The sequence below is a fragment of the Oncorhynchus masou genome, chromosome 31, assembly GCF_036934945.1.
Source record: "Oncorhynchus masou masou isolate Uvic2021 chromosome 31, UVic_Omas_1.1, whole genome shotgun sequence".
In the NCBI taxonomy this organism is placed as follows: Eukaryota; Metazoa; Chordata; class Actinopteri; order Salmoniformes; family Salmonidae; genus Oncorhynchus; species Oncorhynchus masou.
The window spans coordinates 61,577,593-61,601,320 of NC_088242.1; the positions used below are offsets into that span (position 1 = coordinate 61,577,593).

The 23,728-nt window shown below is 40.9% G+C and overlaps 1 pseudogene; it reads left to right on the forward strand.

Moving 5' to 3' along the window:
- Positions 1-23,112, forward strand: part of LOC135525256 (vesicular glutamate transporter 3-like) — a 41,537-nt pseudogene extending 18,425 nt beyond the window's left edge.
- The last annotated feature ends 616 nt before the right edge of the window (positions 23,113-23,728 follow it).

The following is a 23,728-nucleotide window of genomic DNA, read 5'->3' on the forward strand; positions in this document are numbered from 1 at the left end:
GAGTAAGGAAGGAGGAAAAGTGACATCATCCTGGGATGGAATGCAAATCACTCTGTGACTGCATGGGAGTGGTGAAATGCCACATTGTCCCATACAATTACAAACGTTGGCCGATTTCGCCTCGCTGCAACCCTTTCCTCACCTGGCACAACCCTTCCATAGAGGTCACCCAGGGATGAAATGAGATGCTCGGTGTTGTATGGCCCAATTAGCGGTTTGTGGAACAGGAATCCATCAGAGGATATTGCTGTACACATTGTGATGTTGGCACCCCTCTGGCCCAGGACATCCACTGTGGCTCTTTTTCTAATCACATTCCTTCCTCGCCGCCGTGTTTTGGCCAAGTTGAAACCAGCCTCATTCACAAAGATGAATACTGTATGTGGGGTGTTTGCATGGCTTCAATCTCCATGACTCTCTAAAATAAATCCACTTGGCAACATAAGAGTTAGGCTACTACGGTAGTTTACATTATACCTTAAAACATGCCATTGTGTGCCTCTGCCCTGTTTGGTTTTGTTCAAAACCAGTTCTGTATTTTATAGTCATCTTACCTGGACTTATTGGTTCCTGAGTTGCTTGACTCGTTCAGAGTTCCTCTCAAAGGGGACAGGGTACAACTGCTTCATCCTGACTTGATGTTGTTTCAGGACTTTAGAAATAGTTGTCATGCTTACATTGTCTGCCAACACTCTGTCCCGAATCTCTGGGTTTTATGCCATTGTTTCTGATGACCATATCAACGATTGCAGTTTCCTGCACAGCAGTGAAAGTCCCACCTCTCCCACCTGTAGGAGGTAACCGTTCGGTCCTAAGCAGAAATACAAAAACAATTACAATTACACACAAGTAGATTTGGAGGCTTTGCTCAATTTACTTCTGTAATGTGCAGTTCAGTCAGATGCCCTTGCAGAATGCACATCTTTCCTGTTGTTTTGCCGGAAATTTCTCAGAATAGATGCCACTGTTGAGCGTTGCAGATTTGGCTGCACTCTTAGACCAGCCTCTCTCATTGATCGACCATGATTTATTACATGATCAATTATAGTAGCCCTAATCTCATCTGAGACGACAGTTCTTGATCTTCCTCTCAGTCTTCTTTCACCACGCGTACGTACTCCTCTCCCTCTCCCAGCCACTCTTCTTCCTCTGTCAGCCACTTCTCTATCTCTGGTTGGGTCCATGTTTACATTATAGTACAGCATTATTCCTAAGATGTCCCCTTTGTATAGATAGTAATGTAATTGAAAGACTAACACCTATGTAGGTGTTCAGCTACAACGGGAATCAGCTGTGGTTGGTCAAATTGTTTTGATAGTATTTCATTTTTTAGATTTGGAATATATTTCAATACAGTATTAGTGTAGAAATGGAGCAAATTTATGTCTTATTCAATTTTGTGTTATTTTAGGTTTTGAACTTAAGTTTAACAGTTTTGAAAAGAGTATGTAAACATGTGCAAATTGGCCTGTAGGTACATAGAGTTTTGGTGTTGATTGTGTCTGAGTGAGAAGAGAGTTCATGAAAATTGAAAGATGTAGTCGTTGAATGCATTTTGTGCCAAAGCACTGAAAAATGATCCACAGTTTAGCCCACATAGACTGCTGTTATGCTCACAATGTGAAGAGTTTTGAAAAAGTGACCTAAGTATTGAGAAATGGGTCCTAGCGATTGTAAAAAAATAAAAAAATAAAAAATAAGTGCAGGAACATACACATTGGGTGTCTGAAATATGCAGTCAGTCAATGTGTGTGGTGAGGATTAGAACTGAAAGACGGGATATTTGGCATTGGTTGTGTCATGGAGAATCGTAACAAAATTTAACACTTACAAGAACTTGAATTCAATATAGGCTTTTAATACAAACATATCAGAATCCTAGATGGTCCGCGGAACACACCCTTTTCCAGAGCACTGGCTCTGATTTATACACATACAACATGTGAGTCCATCCCACATGCAAATGAAGTTACTTCCCTCAGTCCATCTGCCACCATTATATCCCAATCTGTGCATCCTGCTTGTTCAGCTCGATAACGCCCATATCTGCTTTCAGTTAAGTTATAATAGTGGCAGGACGTCTTCATGTCCCAAAAATAATACATGCCCATCTTATGCTATGGGCCCCCTTACGTTCAGCTTGGTGTGTTCTTTGGTATGTCTGTCCTTATTAGGACTTGTAGACTATGTGTCTCTTCTGACATTCCTTCAGCATCTTCATGTCCTAAAAATATATGTCCTATGTCTAATGTCCATCAGTTGGTCATTTGGCTGACCCCCTCCTTTGTATGTCCCTCTGACCTTGGTTTGTCCAGCTGTCCTATGCTCTCATGGCCTTACTCTGGCCTCCTGTCCTATACAATAGACAATGCATTTTACCAGAATGGCAAATGCACTCTAAGTGTATCTTTCTCTTGTGTTACAGTATTATGTTTCTCCCTATATGTACATCTTTCTACCACAGTAGTCAGTATGTGGCATTACAGCTGTAACTGAAAGGTTTCAGGTACCTAAGTGAAAAAGGCATGCAGTGTTTGTGTGTGTGTTAGGTAAGGGTTAATGCCGTCCGGTGTGTGTGTGGTGCGTGTGTGTGGTGCGTGTGTGTGTGTGTGGTGTGTGTGTGGTGCGTGTGTGTGTGTGTGTGTGTGTGTGTGGTGCGTGTGTGTGGTGCGTGTGTGTGTGTGTGTGTGTGTGTGTGTGGTGCGTGTGTGGTGCGTGTGTGTGTGACACACAATTAATCTTCTCCTTTCCCCTTCTCTGGTGTGTGTGTGTGGTGCGTGTGTGTGTGTGTGTGTGTCAGCCAGCGTGTGTGTGTGTGTGTGTGGTCGTGTGTGTGTGTGTGTGGTGCGTGTGTGTGTGTGTGTGTGGTGAGCGTGTGTGTGTGTCCTGTGGTGCGTGTGTGTGTGTGTGTGTGTGTGTGTGGTGCGTGTGTGGTGCGCGAAGTGGCGTGTGTAAAATGTGTGTGTGTGAGCGTGTGTGTGTGTGTGTGTGTGTGGTGCGTGTGTGTGTGTGTGTGTGTGGTGAGCGTGCAGCTCTGATGGGGCTGATAGTAGTCCTGTAATAAAATCTTCACAGGAAAAGAGAACACGCCATTGACGGAGTAAATAATGAAAGATCCTGCATCTGATTTCTCCCTGAGACGCCAGCCACTGGAATATTACGAGTGTCACTTACACTTTGTTTTGGAAAAAAGGAGGGGTGGAAGAAAGGAAGAAAGCAATGGGGATGGAGCAGAATCGTATGGGATCTCTGTCTGTCCCTCAAAGGCAGATGTATTAGAACTGTCATATTGTTATGTTGGATTGGTCATTTGAGCTGTCAGAAGGAGACCCATTCTTGCAATGCCAGAGATCACACCATATTCTCCTAAATCTAGAACATCTGGAGTCGAGGCTAGGGGAGACCTGGGAGGGACTGACTATTTCAGGGACATTGATGATTGGTGTTGAGTCAATAGAAGATAGTCTTGGGTGCTCACGTTCTTTTACCTTCGACTGGTTTTAATCTACAACAGTACAGGTCATGACAGTAATTGTGGTGGGTTGTTGCTGACCTGGTTGTTGTATGTCATGTTAAGATTTTATAATTCTATATGTAGCTGTTACTGTATCATACACTCTACTGCGTGTTTATTTGGACAGTGAAGCAAAAACGTTTTATTTGGCTCTATATCTCCAGCATTTTGGATTTGAGATCAAATGTGTTATATGAAGCGATAGTACAGAATGTCGCCTTTTATTTTAGGGTATTTTCATACATGTTTTACTGTTTAGAAACGAATGCACTATGAATCTAGTCCCCCCATTTAAAGGTGTCAAGGGTAAATGCATTTCAATTCATTCACTTTTTGACAGCATCACTTTTGTTTTAATCAACTTTCCATACATGTTCTCCCATGCTAGAAGTGGTCAGAAATTCACCTTTTTAACCTGAATGCCAAAACATTCAGGAAAAAGGCGTTCAATGTTTACCCATTTTTGTCACGGTCGTCGTAAGAAGCGGACCAAAGCGCAGCGTGGTGTGAATGCATCATTTAATCGGATGACCCTATCATAAGAACTGTGCTGCCACAAGCAACTAACATAGACAATCACCCACAAACAAACAGTGAAACCCAGGCTACCTAAGTATGATTCTAAATCAGAGACAACTAATGACACCTGCCTCTGATTGAGAACCATACTAGGCCGAAACATAGAAATCCCCAAAATCATAGAAAAACAAACATAGACTGCCCAGCCCAACTCACGCCCTAACCATACTAAATAATGACAAAACAAAGGAAATAAAAGGTCAGAACGTGACACATTTTGCATACCCCATACCCCACCCTAACAAAACATCCATGTCTTCATCGCTGGAAAAGAAAACCGTTTGAGTTTGATATAAATGTAAAGCTTACAAACAGGGTTGTCAAACAATTTAATAATTTCAGGATGTAGTTTTTGTTCCTTTTAAAATTACCTTTTTCTTACTTTAATATCAATTATCTAAAAATGCATAAACTTAGATTTTTTTATATATTTGCATATGATCCTACAGGTTGAGACACAACATTCTCTTGAATGCAGGGTGGATGTCATTTCAATCATATACACCACCGATCAAAAGATTTAGAACTCCTACTCATTCAAGGGTTTTTCTTTATTTTTTACTATTTTCTACATTGTAGAATAATAGGTAAGACATCAAAACTATGAAATAACCCATATGGAATCATGTAGTAACCAAACAAGTTTTAAACAAATCTAAAAATATGTTATATTTGAGATTCTTCAAAGAGCCACATTTTGCCATGATGACAGCTTTGCACACTCTTGGAATTCTCTCAACCAGCTTCATGAGGTAGTCACCTGGAATGCATTTCAATTAACATATGTGCCTTCTTAAAAGTTAATTTGTGTAATTTCTTTCCTTAATGCATTTGAGTCAATCAGTTGTGTTGTGACTAGGTTGGGGTGTATACAGAAGATAGTCTTATTTGGTAAAATACCAAGTCCATATTATGGCAACAACAGCTCAAATAAGAAAAGAGAAATGACAGTCCATCATTACTTCAAGACATGAAGGTCAGTCGATATGGACATTTCAAAAACTTTGAAAGCATCTTCAAGTGCAGTCGCAAAAACCATTAAGTGCTATGATGAAACTGGCTCTCATGAGGTCCATGGAATGGAAGACCCAGAGTTACTACCTCTGCTGCAGAGGATAAGTTCATTAGAGTTACCAGCCTCAGAAATTGCAGCCCAAATAAATGCTTTACAGAGTTCAAGTAACAGACACATCTCAACACCAACTGTTCAGAGGAGACTGCGTGAATCAGGCCTTTATGGTCGAATTGCTGCAAAGAAACCACTACTAAAGGACACCAATAATAAGAAGAAACTTGCTTGGGCCAAGAAACATGAGCAATGGACATTAGATCAGTGGAAATGTGTCCTTTGGTCTGGAGTTCAAATTAGAGATGTTTGGATCCAACCACTGTGACTTTGTGAGATGTGGTGTGGGTGAACGGATGATCTCCGCATGTGTATTTCCCACCGTGAAGCATGGAGGAGGAGGTGTTATGGTGTAGGGGTGCTTTGCTGGTGACACTGTCTGTGATTTATTTAGAATTCAAGGCACACTTAGCCAGCATGGCTAATGTAAACAGTAAAAAGTACAGGATCCAAAATCGACCCCTGTGGAACACCTTTTGTAATATACAGGAAGTCTGATTTAACACCATCCGTAGATACGCATTTACTTCTAACTGTCAAGTAAGCCTGGTCTAACAGCTCAGCTACTGTAGGTGTGAGAAAATAAATACTCTTAAGTTTTACATTTCTAACTACAAACCTCATGCAACTGCAAAATGTCAGATCAAGCATATACTGTAAAGTATTTATGCTTTTGTTACTGTACAGTATTTATGCTTTCATTAATAAAATAATGATAAAAATACAATTTCAAAATTCTGATGGTTTTTTCAACTATCAGCAGGACAATAAGGAATAAATATCACTGAATCACAGAGCATGGTCTTGATAAATCAATCAGAATTTTATTTGGAAATGTTAGGATTTTTATGCTCTTCACTTGCAGTCCCTTAATAGCTTAGGCCTACACTACTCCCGACCTGTAACGGCGTTCTTGTTTAGTTGAAGGAGAGTCGGACCGAAATGCAGCGTGTAAGTTACTCATGTTTATTTAATGAAGACAAAACGAACAAACTAACACGAATAACTAATAAATACAAAGAAAACAACAAACAGAACGAAACCTAATACAGCCTGACTGGTGAAACTAGCACAGAGACAGGAACAATCACACACGAAATGCAAAGCGAAATACAGGCTACCTAAATACGGTTCCCAATCAGCGACAACGAGAAGCACCTGACTCTGATTGAGAACCGCCTCAGGCAGCCAACCTAATTAACACCACACACACCCCTAATCAACTAGAATCCCAAACACTACAAACCCCAAAACGAAAATACAATACATAATAACCCCATATCACACCCTGGTCTGACTAACTAATAAACTAAAACACACAATACTAAGACCAAGGCGTGACACGACCGGTCCCGTTGTACAGCACCATATTTTCCTAACTGAAACCCTTAATTAAATCGCTTTATCCGTGATTGTTAAATTAATCAGCTGATGCATTGGTCCAGAGCTAGGTGGTATTGGTGGAGAGTCAGGCGTCATTGGCGGAGAGTCAGGCGGTATTGGCGGAGAGTCAGGTGGAGAATGATGCTTTGAAGAGGGCGAGGAACGAGATGGAGTCACAATCCATGCCACGCACATCTGTAAGCTCTGGAACTCCACCTCCTGTTTGTGGACTCTGCAAACAACATGTCCTTGATGGGCTAGAAGCCATCCACCCTTGATGGGCTATCAGCAGGACAATAGACTCTTGCCGAGTTTAGGGACTTTAAATGTACAGTATTAATGGATGTTTGCGAGGCATGTCACCTCTCCCATAGCCCACCAAACCCAACTTTTAAAGGGAGAACCATTGTACAACCAGGAGCTCAAATTCTAGCAACAGAACTATTTTAAGGTTGGGATGCCATGAAATTAGATTTTACATATATGGACACTCCTCCCCCTTTCTGTAATCTGTCACATCTAAATATAATATAATAATTTACTTAAATGTATTTATCAGAGACAAAACATTTAACCATGTTTCCGAGAAAACCAGATTGTCAGGACACGAGTCTTGTACACAAATGTCAATTGTGTAAACATTTGTTTTATCATACGTCACACACTAAGGTACAGTACATTAGCCCAAGCCCCTTACAATATTTAAATTCTGAGGGGTTGTTCAGCTTATTCCCATAACAGTTAACAAGCATAGGGTCATCGGCAGCTATTTGTTGAGTCTGATTGAGCTGTGCTGAGGCGGGCCTGGTCTGGTAGCATGGGAGGGAGGTTGTAGGGGGAATTAAAGAGGGGTGTGTGGAGGATAGTGTGGCCTGTGATCTTCCAAACTCTGCGTGGGGCCTCTTTGACTGCGTACGGCTTGTGCATAGCTCAGTGTATCTGCATGCAGTTCCTGAGCAGAAAAGAGATGTAGTGTGGGTGTGGGGGGCAGTGTTGCTGGCTGTTCTCCAGCCTCTGTGAGGCACCAACGGATGCAGGTCTAAAGGAGCAACTGATTTGTCTCAGGGAGTTGGTGGCTGGTCTACTGCTCCTGTGGGGTGAGTTGAACTGGCCACCCAAAGCAACATCCTTTAACATCCTGGCGAAGGTGGGGACTGTCTCTTTGTACAGGTGTACATTGTCGGAAAGAAAGACCAGGCTGAGGGTGGGATGGTGGGCCAGGTGTACGTTGGGCCATAGCATACAGTCCCGAGAGATGCTGGCATTTACCCTCTGGATGGTGGCAGGGTGGAAATCCCTCTGGAGCAGTCTACTGTATATATTACAATCTTCGCAAAGAGGAGATGGTGGAGGCCCTCTCTATCACTCCCCTTAGTGATTTGGCCACCCTCTCCTGTTGGACAGGCAGGTCATTAGTCTCTGTGTTCATGATGATAGGGCTGTGGGAGCCAAGCTGGGGCACAGTCAAGAGCCTCATAGCTCTATCTGTTGTGAGGCGCAATAATTTTGCCACCTTTTTATTTGGGGAAAGTTTATTCTAGTATAAACTTTCCATAATTAATATATTATCTGGTTTCTCGTCAGGTCTGGTTGGGTTGGCTGGTTGGTGCGTTCTGATTCAGCTGTTGGCTTGGTCCTGGGTTTTTGTGGGACTCTGTAGAGTGGATGGTGGTGGCTGAGAAATTTCTGCATTAGCTCATGTAGCTCCTTCTGCAGGTCCTGCATATGGCTGGTTGTCACGCCCTGGTCTAAGTATTTTGTGTTTTTCTTCATTTATTTGGTCAGGCCAGGGTGTGGCATGGGTTTTTGTATGTGGTGTGTTTTGTATTGGGATTGTAGCTTAGTGGGGTGTTCTAGATAAGTCTATGGCTGTCTGAAGTGGTTCTCAATCAGAGGCAGGTGTTTATCGTTATCTCTGATTGGGAACCATATTTAGGCAGCCATTTTCTTTGAGTTTTTCGTGGGTGATTGTCCTTAGTGTCGTTTTGTCTGTCGTGTATTAGTTTGCACCAGTATTAGGCTGTTTCGGTTTTCGTTACGTTCATTGTTTTTGTAGTGTTTGTATTTTGATTCGTGTTTTCTTCAGTTTATTAAACATGGATCGTAATCTACACGCCGCATTTTGGTCCGACTCTTCATCACACATAGAAAGCCGTAACACTGGTGTTGACTGTTGGCATAGTTACTGCGTTTTGTCTTTGTAACTGTTGCCTCCTATAAAACATTTGATCTCAAATCCAAAATGCTGGAGTATAGTGTCAAATTCAAAGTTTTAGCTTCACTGTCCAAATAAGTGCATAGGGGAGGGTACAGATGTAGGATCTTAATTTTATCACCCTGATGCAGGATAACTTTTCTGCATTGCAGGAAATCTAAAATGTGTACTTTGGTTTCTGAAGTTTCCACTTTGTCAGACTTCACTTTCCCTTTTGAAAAAGTTATCAACCCCTACAAAAACGTACATTTCCTGTTGCTGAATGATTATTTCCCTGCTGTAGCAAGCTGGCTCAAACTAAGATCCTACAAGATCCTGTATGCAAATATTGGAAAATGCTACCCTTTGTAGTAATTTTTGCTCACCATTGTTGTCTATAACCTAGTTACACTATAATGTAATGTTTCCCCAGAGTGTTTGGGGCGGCCATTTTCCTCACGTCCATACTGAATATGTTCATCCCGTCAGCAGCCAGGAGGCACTACGGCTGTGTCATGTTAGTCCGCATCCTACAAGGCTTGGTGGAGGTGCGTCGTCTTCAGTGTTGCTGGATTTTGACACTTTCATTGCAAAAATTTAAACCAAATCTACTAAATGTAGCCAAATTGAAGGTGGCAACATTAGTCATCATAATGACTGATACATTTGACAAAGCTCATATACAGTACAGGGACACGTATACAGTACCAGGACACACCAGAACGTTTGACTGGTACTGTATATATCTGTATCTCTTTACTCAGGTTGATTATTTGACCCTTCAGAATAAGGATGCCCTGTAATGCTTCCTATACAGGGTGTTACCTACCCAGCATGCCATGGGATGTGGGCCAAATGGGCTCCTCCCCTAGAGAGAAGTCGTCTGGCCACCACCTCATTCTGTGGTAAGTGAAATTAACACTAACCACGTTTCCATCCAGTTTTTATTTGAGGAAAGTCATACCGTATAAAAAAACAAACACGTGAGCTGTAATGGAAACAAGATTTTAAGGCACAATTTTATAAACACCGACAGATCATTTGTTTGTTCGACATGGTGGGATCTTTTTGTTCTGTAAAATAAATAATGTGTGAAATGGTGATGCGCAAATATTGATAATATGGGCCTTCACCATCTTCCCCCTTGCAAAGATATCAATAATATGCTATATTGTGTGTGGTCCTCCCACTACGACTCGGGTAACCATGCAGTTTGTTAGGCTACAGATTAAATAAATGATGATGAACTTCACAGGTGAAAGTGCAAAAATTGAATTAATTGATTAAATCGAATGGATATTCAAAAATAACCTGCCTGCCTTTCTGTTATACCCATAACCACAATCAACCCAAATCGAGCCATTGAATATATGTCTCATTGTTCTCTGTCCAGAGATGTTTAGCATTGTGGTCAAATGGGGATGGGATAGGTTGTAGTAACGCTTCATTTTATGGGGTCATTATTACAATGTAATTACATGTGTAATTACACTAACAAGTATTGTAGTTAATTGTGATAACTCATAGTTACACTGTAATAACAACATGTAAACTGATGGCATTTGCAGTCAGTAATGATAGATCTGTAACAACAAATGCTTGTTGCCTTGTTACAAATGGGCAAGTTTCCACTAAATTCACAAATATTGTGTTTCATTTCTTCTCAGCTGCATCCAATTTAGTAACAACTGTCACAACGTGGCAATCTCTCCTGGACAGATGCGCCCCAGAGTGTATTATCTGCGTTAATTTGGTTGAGTTTACAAAAACAGATCAGATATATACTTACTACTCATTACCAAGTCAAGGCAACCAAAAGATGAGCTTCTACTTTACTTTATTGTAACATGTAAAACGACTACAAAATAGTACAGCTTTTTATTGTTGGATTCTTAATTTGATTAACTAGAATATACAAAGATATCGGCCTACTCAATAGCATACTTGTTTTTTGTTTTTTTGTGATGGTGACTGAAATCTGTAGCGTATAGTATGTTGAGCAACCTAGCCAGCTAGCCAATTCAGAGAGAATGGGATTGTCTTTTTCTCCCCTTTTTAACATTACAAGTAACCATGGAAATCGACGTCTGTTTTTTCATCTGTTTCTGTGTTTTCCAATCCTGGAGTCTGAGACCCAATGGGAAACGTGTCATAGAGAAACAGAATGTAGCTACTGTATATGGGAATATAGCTAAGACAATTAGCCTACTAGCTAACTATCATTAGAGACAGCACAGAAAACTTCCTCCTATATCTCTGCTAACATTAGAAGTTTTTTAGGGTTTAAGCCTATAGCTAGGCCTAGCTACCCAGCTAGTTGTTGTGTTATCCTGCTAGCATAATACTTATGGTGTTTGCCAAAACGAATAAGCTAGCTAGTGTTTACTTTAAAAAGGAACTATTCATAGGTGTGTTGACACAAGCTAACATTAACATGCTGGGTGTGTCTCATTTAATAACCTTGGTAATGGATACTCTGAGAACGAGGTTCAGGGAAGATAAGACCATGATCGAGCACAGCTAGCTAGCTATTTGCCATCTGTAGGTAGCTAGCTAGATAAAGTTAGCTGTCAAGGCATGGAAAGTCTGTGGATGTTAATTAAGTTAGCAAGCTAACATTAGCTAGCTAGTTTTTGGTATTCTGCAAGATGATTTAGCATAGGTAGAATGCTAGCTAGCTAGCTAACTACCTATGCTAAATTGTCCAGCTCAATTTCTGTATCCAAAAAGCAAAACAAATTGCATGGAAAACCGACCTTCTCTCTCCTATGTGGACGTGTTTGTCTCCTATATAACCTTTTGTCTCCTATACAACCTCTCCTATACAACCAATCTCTTATGTCTGTATTTTGCTCACAATTTTCTTCTCAAACTCAGTACCACTGTCACTATGAGTCAGAGTCAACACAAATTGTGGGCACGTTAGAGGTTGTTGTTACTTCGAGGGCAGTGGGCAGATATTGACGTGATCACAATCAAATCAAACTTTATTTGTCACATGCACCGAATATTACATGTGTAGACCTTACCATGAAATGCTTACTTACAAGCCCTTAACCAACAGTACAGATCAAGAAAAAGTTCAAAAATATATAAATAAACTAAAGTAAAAAATTATGAAAAGAAACTCAATAAAATAACAATAAAATAACAATAATGAGTCTATATACAGGGGGTACCGGTACAGAGTCAATGCGTGGGGGTATCAGGTCAGTCGAGGTAATTTGAACATGTAGGTAGGGCTGAAGTGACTATGCATAAAACAGTGAGTAGCAAGAAGTGTAAAAAACAAATGGGGGGGTCAATGTAAATAATCCGTTGGCCATTTGGTTAATTGTTCAGCAGTCTTATGGCTTGGGGGTAGAAGCTTTTAAGGAGCCTTTTGGTCCTAGACTTGGCGCTCCGGTACCATTTGCCTTGCGGAAGCAGAGAAAACAGTCTATGACTTGGGTGAGTGGAGTCTTTGACAATTTTTGGGGGATTTCCTCTAACACCGCCTAGTATATAGGTCCTGGATGATAGGAAGCTTGGCCCTAGTGATGTACTGGGTCGTACACACTACCCTCTGTAATGCCTTAATGAAATGTCTTAATTACTGGGATAAATAAATAAGTTCCCCAAATGCATCCGAAGTGAGAATGTTCTTCAACTGTGAAACCCTTGTCAGGTTACATGATGAAATAAGGGGTTGTCTTATGACCATTATAAGTGCATTTATAAACCATTATTTAACCAAGCTTAATAGGTTACAATTTGGCAAGCACTGAATGACTATCCCTACATTTTTGCCGTAACTGTTTATTAATGTGGAAAAATGTTTGATTGATGCTTGGTAAAGTAATTAATCCTTTGTCAAGCCCCAACCTCCTTAGCTACCATTGCTTTACATGTCAAATTCACTGTTAAACAATTTAACAATTTAAACTATTTATTTATGTAAAACCCTGTTTTTGGCATAGTGCTCATAAGCTTCCATGCATTTCAAAAGAAAGCAGGACCTGGGCCTGGGCATCATACTCCAGAGCCCTTTTATAGCTTATGTTGTCAATGAGGTGGTTGGTTTTAAATTGGCTAATATTTATAATGTGGTTTGTTCAGGTGAAAAATGGTGTGTTCAGATCTTATCGGAAACCTGAACATTTGTAATAAGCATGGTAACAAGCCTTAGTTTACATCTCTGTAATTACAGACTGCAGGTACATGTTGTTAGTACAGTGTAACTAAGAATTATTACAATTAATTACAATACTTACATATGTAATTACACTGTAATAAGGACCCCTTAAAATGATGTGTTACAGAGGTGGTTTCATTTTGCAGAAGTCGGCTGTTTTTCTCCCCCGAAAATGCATTAAAACAGACATCTTTCATAATAAACTGGAGCCATGACAACCGGTGCTTCCAAACCCTTTTGACATCACTTCTGAATGAAAGATTGCCCTCAGACACTTCACCTGCTCACTCTGAAGGAGCTTGCTCCCTGGCCTATTCAAATGGAGAGTGTTTATAAGGCCATCAGATAATAAAATATACATTAAAACATCCTCTCCCAAGGATGGTGCCAATAAGTCCAAATTTGATGAATCCAATAGGGTTGCTGTTGCATGACATTTACACTAACTGAGATTATTCATGTTTTTGTGACAAGTCATACTTTTTTCTAGTAGTACTTTTCTAGTGATGAAGAAGAGTTGCTGAGGTGCTGCAGAGTAATGATCATGTAATAGTTGAAGATTTTTTCAGTCAAAGCTAGTTTTGATACCAGGGCATCGCTACTTAGTCATTTTATTGGGGTTTCATTTAGATGCTGACCAAAGAGAACTACGACATTGGCATGTTCATGTTTTCCATTTTCTTTATCTCCAGGTTCATATGCAGGTGCTGTGATTGCCATGCCTTTAGCAGGAGTACTGGTTCAGTTCGTTGGATGGCCCTCAGTCTTCTATATCTATGGTAAGATTTTTTTTAAATCAATATTAAATTGCTAAATTGAACCCATGTGGATTATATAGGTGTGGTTTACAATTCTTTCATACAGGAATGCATACAAAGGTTTGCATATTGAGTTTTGGTTGGGAAAATCATTGAAATGCATGCACTGATGTTCAGATACTCTAGATGGCGGAAATGACCAAAGATAGTGATCTTTGTAAAACAGGGAGATGTCTATGATCTAACTAGCGATAGGAGGGAAAAGTGTCATGAGTTTCTAAATGTATATTCACTCTCAACTTAATTACTTATATGACTTCAGAACAGCTTTCACAAGACCTGGCCCAACTATGACAAAGTACAGTAGGTGGGTGATTCCCATTTGAGCAACATTCCACGCAGTACACTAGTTGTCACCAGTGTGACATGCAAAGCACCACGGTCATGATGTCATTAGTATTACACCAGTCTTAGATTGTTCTCTAATTTCTTTGCTTCGTCTGTTTTATCAAATTCTTTCGAATTCTTTTTTGATTAAGATATTCACACAATCTCATAAGACACTTTGTGCCTGCTGCGTTTCAGTATCATTTCCGTAGCTCTCTTGTGATCTAATCACATGATTAATTAACTGAAATGAAGGTTTTCCTGTCTGGGATTCCTACCTAATTACAGTGCCTTCGGAAAGTATTCAGACCCTTTGACTTTTCCACATTTTGTTACATTACAGCCTTATTCTAAAATAAGTTTTTTTAAATCCTCATCTACACACAACACACTATAATGACAAAGCAAAAACAGGTTTTTAGACATTTTTGCTAATTTATTCCCCCGCTAAAAACTGAAATATCACATTTCCATAAGTATTCAGATCCTTTACTCAGCACTTTTTTGAGGCAACTTGCAGCGATTACAGCCTCGAGTCTTCTTTGGTATAACGCTACAAATTTGGCACATCTGTATTTGCGGAGTTTCTCCCATTCTTCTCTGCAGATCCTCTCAAGCTCTATCAGGTTGGATGGGGAGTGTTTCTGCACAGCTATTTTCAGGTCTCTCCAGAGATGTTCTATCGGGTTTAAGTTAGGGCTCTGGCTGGGCCACTCAAGGACATTCAGAGACTTGTCCCGAAGCCTCTCCTCCGTTGTCTTGGCTGTGTGTTTAAGGTCGTTGTCCTGTTGGAAGGTGAACCTTCGCCGCAGTCTAAGATCCTGAGTACTCTAGAGCAGGTTTTCATCAAGGATCTCTGTACTTTGCTTCATTCATTTTTGCATCGTTCCTGGCTAGTCTTCCAGTCCCTGCCGCTGAAAAACATCTCCACAGCATGATGCTGCCACCATCTTGCTTCACCATAGGGATGGTGCCAGGTTTCCTCCAGACGTGACGCTTGGCATTCAGGCCAAAGAGTTCAATCTTGGTTTCATCAGACCAGAGAATCTTGTTTCTCATGGTCCGAGAGTCTTTAGGTGTCTTTTGGCAAACTCCAAATGGGCTGTCATGCCCCTTTTACTGAGGAGTGGCTTCCGTCTGGCCACTCAACCATAAAGGCCTGATTTAGTGGAGTACTGCAGAGATGGTTGTCCTTCTGGAAGGTTCTTCCATCTCCACAGAGGAACTCTAGAGCTGTGTAAGAGTGACCGTCGGGTTCTTGGTCACCTCCCTGATCAAGGCCTTCCTCCCCCGATTGTTCAGTTTGGCTGGGAGGAAAGCTCTAGGAAGAGTCTTGGTGGTTCCAAATTTCTTCCATTTAAGAATGATGGAGGTCACTGTGTTCTTGGGGACCTTCAATGCTGCAGATTTTTTTTGGTACCCTTCCCCAGAACTGTGCCTCTACACAATTCTGTCTTGAAGCTCTACGGACAATTCCCTCAACCTCATGGCTTGGTTTTTGCTCTAAAATGCACTGTCAACTGTGGGACCTTCTATAGACAGGTGTGTGCCTTTACAAATAATTTCCAATCTATTGAATTTACCACAGGTGGACTCCAATTCAGTTGTAGAAACATCTCAAGGATGATCAATGGAAACAGGATACACCTGACCTCAATTTCGAGTCTCATAGCAAAGGATCATAATACTAAATATTTCCGTTTTTATTTTTTATACATTTGCAAAAATCTCTAAACCTGTTTTTGTTTTGTCCTTATGTGGTATTATGTGTAGATTGCTGATGTCAAATTATTTAACCAATTTTAGAATAAGGCTGTAATGTAACAAAGTGTGGAAAAAGTCAAGGGTTCTGAATACTTTCCCAAGGCACTGTAATCCTTAATTTTGTTTGACTAATGAAGCATCTTTTTTTGTTTTTGGTCTAGAATTGGTCAATGCCCAGTTATTACTAGGCTGCCATATCACTTACATGTACATTGAGATGGATAGAGGTTGCACTTGCTACAAAGCCTGTTTAGCATGGGCAGCATCATTGAAGGCTTTCATAATTTTAAAGTAGACAACTGGGGAGACTTCCTATGGGTTCAGGAGGGATCATGGAATTCATTCCTAGTCAGCGGGAGAGATGATCGAATGAATGAGGTGTGCCGTCTTTCCATCTCTATGATCTATAACAAAGCCCTTAGGGGCGGTTTCTCAGACACAGATTAAGCCTCGTCCTTGACCAAAAAACATTTTCAATGCAGATTCCCGATGGAGCTTGTTTTTTAGTGCAGGACTATGCTTAATCCGTGACCAGAAATCTGTCCCTAAGTGCTTCATAGTTACAATATGAACCGTAATCTGGAAGTCTAGTAAAAACAGACTATTTTGTTATACTCATATAACAATAAGAGCATTGGTGATGACCTGTGTTGTTTATTTCTGTACATTCAGGTGTATTTGGTATCATATGGTATATCTTCTGGCTCCTGCTTGCCTATGGGAGCCCAGCCGCCCACCCCACTATAAGCAATGAGGAGAGGATCTACATAGAGACCACCATTGGCGAGGGGGTCAAAATATTGAGCGCCACTGAGGTATGCTGCTACTCACTCTGGCTGCTAGTATAATAAAGATTTATGTTATTTCAAATATCATGCTCTTGTGAGTACTTATAGTGTACATGTGTAAGATATAATCAAGATTGACAAGAGACTTAAGCCAGGTTAACAACAGTAGGCTTCCTATTTGAGTGCTGTTGACCCCTGAAATCGATGGCACGCTTGAAAATGAAAACATAACCCAATACATAACCCAGGTTGACCCCTGAAATTGAGCCCTGAGATTGTCAGTGAGATCAGATCCCCTATTTCCGGCCCACCACAGAAATTCAAGACTCCATGGCTCCGTTTCTTCACCTCCATGCCTGTCTATGCCATCATCGTGGCTAACTTCTGCCGTAGCTGGACCTTCTACCTGCTCCTGATCAGTCAGCCGGCCTATTTCGAGGAGGTGTTCGGCTTCTCTATCGGCAAGGTGGGTCTTCTCTGTGTGGTGTAGATCTAACACATCTCTTTGCAATTTGTTATCCATAGTAAATGGAACAACACTCTTATTATCATAAGACTCAAGTGGATCAACATTTATTTTCAACTTCGAGATTGTCTTTCATCAGAGAAAGTGCAGTATATCAGAGAAATGTTTGACATAATACTGAAAAGAAAATGTCTAAATGAACTGCATGACACATGTATCTACAGTACAATCTAGAGCACTGTTTCCCAAAACTCTAGCCTGTCCACGCATTTGATGTGTTCCAGAACTAGCACAGCTGATTCAAAAGGTCACCTAATCATCAAGCTTCTCATTAGTTAAATCAGCTGTGCTAGTTCTGGAATACATTAAATAGGAGGGTACTCTGGGGGCTACTCGAGGACAGGTTTGGGAAACACTGGTCTAGATCAACTTTTCCCAAACTCTGTCCTGTGAACTCCAAGGGGTTCGCATTTTGTTTTTTTGCCCTAGCAGATTTAAATAATCAACTCGTCATCTAGCATCATGCTCTTACCATAATTTCTGGATGTTGTCTTGTTCCTCCTCAAAGGTGGGGCTCCTGTATGCAGTTCCTCACATGGTGATGACCATCGTAGTGCCAATCGGTGGCCAGCTGGCCGACTTCCTACGCAGTCGTAAAATCATGTCAACTACAAATGTCCGGAAAATCATGAACTGCGGAGGTATAGTACCCAGGACAGAAGGAATTAATTTCCCTTACATTGTACCTACAGTGCCTTCAGAAAGTATTCATTCCCCTTGACTTATTCCACATTTTGTTGTGAATTCAGAATTGATTAAATTACATCTATGCACAATACCCCATAATAACAAAGTAAAAACATTTTTTTTAGAATTGTTTCAGATTGTTTCAAATTTATTGAAGAGGAAATACAGAAATATCTCATTTACATAAGTATTCACACCCCTGAGTCAATACTTTGTAGAAGCACCTATGGCAGCGATTACAGCTGTGAGTCTGGATTAGTCTTTTAAGAGCTATACACACCTTGATTGTGCAACATTTGTCCATTATTATTTGCAGAATTCTTCAAGCTCTGTCAAATTGGTCGTCTATCATTGCTAGACAACATTTATAGGACTTGCCATAGATTTTCAAGTAGATTTAAGTCAAAACTGCAACTCGGCCACTCAGGAACATTCACTGTATTCTTGGTAAGCAACTCCAGGGTAGATTTTGGCATGTGTTTTAGGTTATTGTCCTGTTGAAAGGTACAGTGTCTGGTGGAAAGCTGACTGAACCAGGTTGTCCCCTATGATTTTGCCTGTACTTAACTCCAATTTGTTTTTCAGTAACACTTTAGTGCCTTATTGCAAACAGAATGCATGTTTTTTAATATTTTTATTCTGTACAGGTTTCCTTCTTTTCACTCTGTCAATTAGGTTAGTATTGTGGAGTAACTGCAATGTTGTTGATCCATCCTCCGTTTTCTCCTATCACACCCAGTAAACTCTGTAACTGTTTCAAAGTCACTATTGGCATGGTGAAATCTCTTCCTCTCTGGCAACTGAAAGGACGCACATGTATATTTGACTCTATACTTTCTTATAACCATTATGGCATGTCCTTCTACTAATGTTCATGTCCTTCTACTAATATTCAATTCCAGGACATTTTGAAAACATTTGTAGGTTAATTTGTAACGTTAACTGAAAACAAATTGAGACTCCCTTGGAACGTTACCTAATGTTGTAGGAATGTTCACTGTTTCCTGGGTATTATACTGTATCAGGGTTGATGAAGCTAGTAAAGCATTGCATACAAATCAGGATTTGGTAAGGTAGCCTTTGATCTTTGTGTGCCCTGTGACCCCTGCAGGTTTTGGTATGGAAGCCACTCTGCTGCTGGTGGTGGGTTTCAGTCACACACGTGGTGTTGCCATCTCCTTCCTGGTGTTGGCTGTGGGCTTCAGTGGCTTTGCCATCTCCTTCCTGGTGTTGGCTGTGGGCTTCAGTGGTGTTGCCATCTCCTTCCTGGTGTTGGCTGTGGGCTTCAGTGGTGTTGCCATCTCCTTCCTGGTGTTGGCTGTGGGCTTCAGTGGTGTTGCCATCTCCTTCCTGGTGTTGGCTGTGGGCTTCAGTGGCTTTGCCATCTCAGGTATAAAAGCTTCAGTTCAGCATCACTTTAGTTGTATTTATAACATTTAAAAACCTTATTTAGTCAAGTGAGGTTACAGACATAATTATTTGTGTGCCTCTGTTTTAAAGTTGTGAATCCAAGAATAAATGTTGAGTCTGGAGGTTTATTCCCCACGTGCACAGAATACAACAGGTGTAAAACAGTACAGTGAAATTATTACCTTGAGAGCTCTTTCTGAACAATGCAGTGATAGTAATAATAATATACACTAGCGTTCAAAAGTTTGGAGTCACTTATAAATGTCCTTGTTTTCCATGAAAACATATATGAAATGAGTTGCAAAATAAATAGGAAATATAGTAAAGACATTGACAATGTTACAAATAATGATTTTCAATTGAAATAATAATTGTGTCCTTCAAACTTTGCTTTCGTCAAAGAATCCTCCATTTGCAGCAATTACAGCCTTGCAGACCTTTGGCATTCTAGTTGTCAATTTGTTGAGGTAATCTGAAAATATTTCACCCCATGCTTCCTGAAGCACCTCCTCCAAGTTGGATTGGCTTGATGGGCACTTCTTACGTACCATACGGTCAAGCTGCTACCACAACAGTTCAATAGGGTTGAGATCAGGTGACTGCGCTGGCCACTCCATTATAGAGAGAATACCAGCTGACTGGTTCTTCCCTAAGTAGTTCTTGCATAATTTGGAGCTGTGCTTTGGGTCATTGTCCTGCTGTAGGAGGAAATTGGCTCCAATTAAGCAGCGTCCACAGGGTATGGCATGGCATTGCAAAATTGAGTGATAGCTTTCCTTCTTCAAGATCCCTTTTACCCTGTACAAATCTCCCACTTTACCATCACCAAAGCACCCCCAGACCATCACATTGCCTCCCCCATACTTGACAGATAGTGTCAAGTACTCCTCCAGCATCTTTTCATTCTTTCTCCGTCTCACAAATGTTCTTCCTCGTGATCTGAACACCTCAAACTTCGATGTGTCTGTCCATTACACTTTTCCCAATCTTCCTCTTTCCATTGTCTGTGTTCTTTTGACCATCTTAATATTTTATTTTTATTGTCCAATCTGAGATATGGCTTTTTCTTTGCAACTCGGGCTAGAAGGCCAGCATCCCGGAGTCGCCTCTTCCTGTTGACGTTGAGACTGGTGTTTTGTGGGTACTATTTAATGAAGCTGCCAGTTGAGGACTTGTGAGGCGTCTGTTTCTCAAACTAGACACTCTAATGTACTTGTCCTCTTGCACAGTGGTGCTCCGGGGCCTCCCACTCCTCTTTCTATTCTGGTTAGAGACCGTTTGTGCTGTTATGTGAAGGGAGTAATACACAGCATTGTACGAGATCTTCAGTTTCTTGGCAATTTCTACCATGGAATAGCCTTCTTTGTTTCTGGCCATTTTGATCATGTAATCGAACACACAAATGCTGATTTTTTTTATTTTTTTATTTCTTATTTCACCTTTATTTAACCAGGTAGGCTAGTTGATAACAAGTTTTCATTTGCAACTGCGACCTGGCCAAGATAAAGCAAAGCAGTGTGACACAGACAACAACACAGAGTTACACATGGAGTAAACAATAAACAAGCCAATAACACTAACAAGTCAATGACACAGTTCAAAAAGGAAAGTCTATATACAGTGTGTGTAAAAGGCATGCGGAGGTAGGCAATAAATAGGCCATAGGAGCGAATAATTACAATTTAGCAGATTAACACTGGAGTGATAAATGAGCAGATGATGATTTGCAAGTAGAGATACTGGTGTGCAAAAGAGCAGAAAAGTAAATAAAATAAAAACAGTATGGGGATGAGGTAGGTAGATTGGGTGGGCTATTTACAGATGGACTATGTACAGCTGCAGTGATCGGTTAGCTGCTCAGATAGTTGATGTTTAAAGTTGGCGAGAGAAATAAAAGTCTCCAACTTCAGCGATTTTTGCAATTCGTTCCAGTCACTGGCAGCAGAGAACTGGAAGGAAAGGCGGCCAAATTAGGTGTTGGCTTTGGGGATGATCCGTGAGATATACCTGCTGGAACGTGTGCTACGGGTGGGTGTTGTTATCGTGACCAGTGAACTGAGATAAGGCGGCACTTTACCTAGCATAGACTTATAGATGACCCGGAGCCAGTGGGTCTGGCGACGAATATATATATATATTTTTTTTTTACCTTTATTTTACTAGGCAAGTCAGTTAAGAACAAATTCTTATTTTCAATGATGGCCTAGGAACAGTGGGTTAACTGCCTGTTCAGGGGCAGAATGACAGATTTGTACCTTGTCAGCTTGGGGATTTGAACTTGCAACCTTTCGGTTACTAATCCAACGCTCTAACCACTAGGCTACCCTATGTAGCGAGGGCCAGCCGACTAGAGCATACAGGTCGCAGTGGTGGGTGGTATAAGGTGATTTGGTAACAAAACGGATGGCACTGTGATAGACTGCATCCAGTTTGCTGAGTAGAGTGTTGGAAGCTATCTGATGCTCCAGACACTCAACTAGTCTAAAGAAGGCCAGTTTTATTGCTTATTTAACCAGGACAACAGTTTTCAGCTGTGCTAAAATAATTGCAAAATGGTTTTCTAATGATCAATTAGCCTTTTAAAATTATAAACTTGGATTAACTAACACAACGTGCCATTGGCAAACACGAGTGATAGTTGCTGATGATCGGCCTCTGTAGATATTCCATAAAAAGTCAGTTTTTTCCAGCTACAATTGTCATTTACAACATTAACAATGTCTACACTGTATTTCTGATCAATTTGATGTTATTTTAATGGACAAAATGTTTTGCTTTTCTTTCAAAAACAAGGACATTTCTAAGTGACCCCAAACTTTTGAACGGTAGTGTTTATAATAATACATTAATACAATGTATTCATATACATTACTGTTTGGCTAAATGGTTATTTATTCATCCAAATGGATGATCCCAAAAACATTTCTAAGAGACAGCATGAGTAGTGTATGGTATTCAATATCTAATAATAAATAATACATGATGGGATTTCATGTAGTGCTTTTTAATTACCCAAAGATAATTTGATAGTGGCATAAACAATTTACTCTGATGAACTGTACTTGTTACTGTATCCCCAGGGTTCAACGTAAACCACTTGGACATTGCCCCTCGCTATGCCAGTATCCTAATGGGCATCTCCAATGGCGTTGGTACACTGTCTGGAATGGTGTGCCCCCTTATCGTTGGAGCACTGACTAAACACAAGGTATTGTAGCATTCAACATTACAGACAAATTTTAACAGCTGTCAATGAGATTAGCAAAATGAGCCAGGATAAGACTACGGCATCAATATTAGGAAGTCCCTTAGATGTCAGACAAAACTCCCCCTGAGGGACTTCCTAATATGAATACCGTATAGGACACGACTAACACGACTGGTGAATGACACAATGAGATACTGGTTTTATAACATTGTCAATGAAATCAAACTTTATATCAGACAAGTGTGACAGTTTGGTCACTGACTCAAGTCTTTCTCCCTCTGTAGACCCGTCTGGAGTGGCAGAACGTGTTTGTGATTGCCGCCCTGGTGCACTACACGGGGGTCATCTTCTATGCTATCTTTGCCTCGGGCGACAAGCAGGACTGGGCCGACCCGGAGAGCACCAGCGACGATAAGATTGGCATCATCGACGAAGATGAGCTGGCAGAAGAGATGGAGCTCAACAGCGAGATTGCCATGGCACCCAAGAAGAGCTATGGAACCGCAGAGAACCCATCGAGCTGGAAGAAGAAGAGAGGAGTCACCATGCAGCAGGATGAGGATGATGGGAACTCCCACCATGGTAATGGGAACTACCAGGAGCAGTATCAGTGATGTGCCCTAAGTATCAGGGACATTGGCTGTCCTTGTTCTTCACCTTTATCCTGAAGCGTGCACTTACACACTTTCTCACATGGCTTCAACAATGGTGGAAACTCCCTCCAGCCAAGCCTTTCACCAATCCTGTGCTTTAATATCCATGTGGCGTGTGCAAATACCCACTTCTGGAAAAGGGTAGAAAACCGAGACACAAAATTATCTCTAATGACCCCTCCCTATTCAATATATAGTGCACTACTACTACAGGGAATAGGGTGTCACTTAAGAAGCACTGCAGGACTTCCCCTTCACGTTGACATCAAGTGAATGAAGGGTATAGTGACATACTTAGGGCGCTGTTCAAAAATAATTGACTCTTGGAAAGGGGGTTATTTGAGAGGACTTTGCCTTCACGTCAACATCCAGTAAAGGAAGAAGGGTCAAATTCACACAGAGCGGCAGAACTATCAGTGGTCATTCTTCTGAGAAGTTACTAAATAGGTTTCAGCAGCAATTGGTCAATTACCACAAGCTTGCTTTTTGTTGTTGTTTGGTCATTTTATCCATTTGACGGTTTTACCTCGTACTGAGACATCTTTACATTAACCAGGTGTTGCGTCTGAGGCTGAGT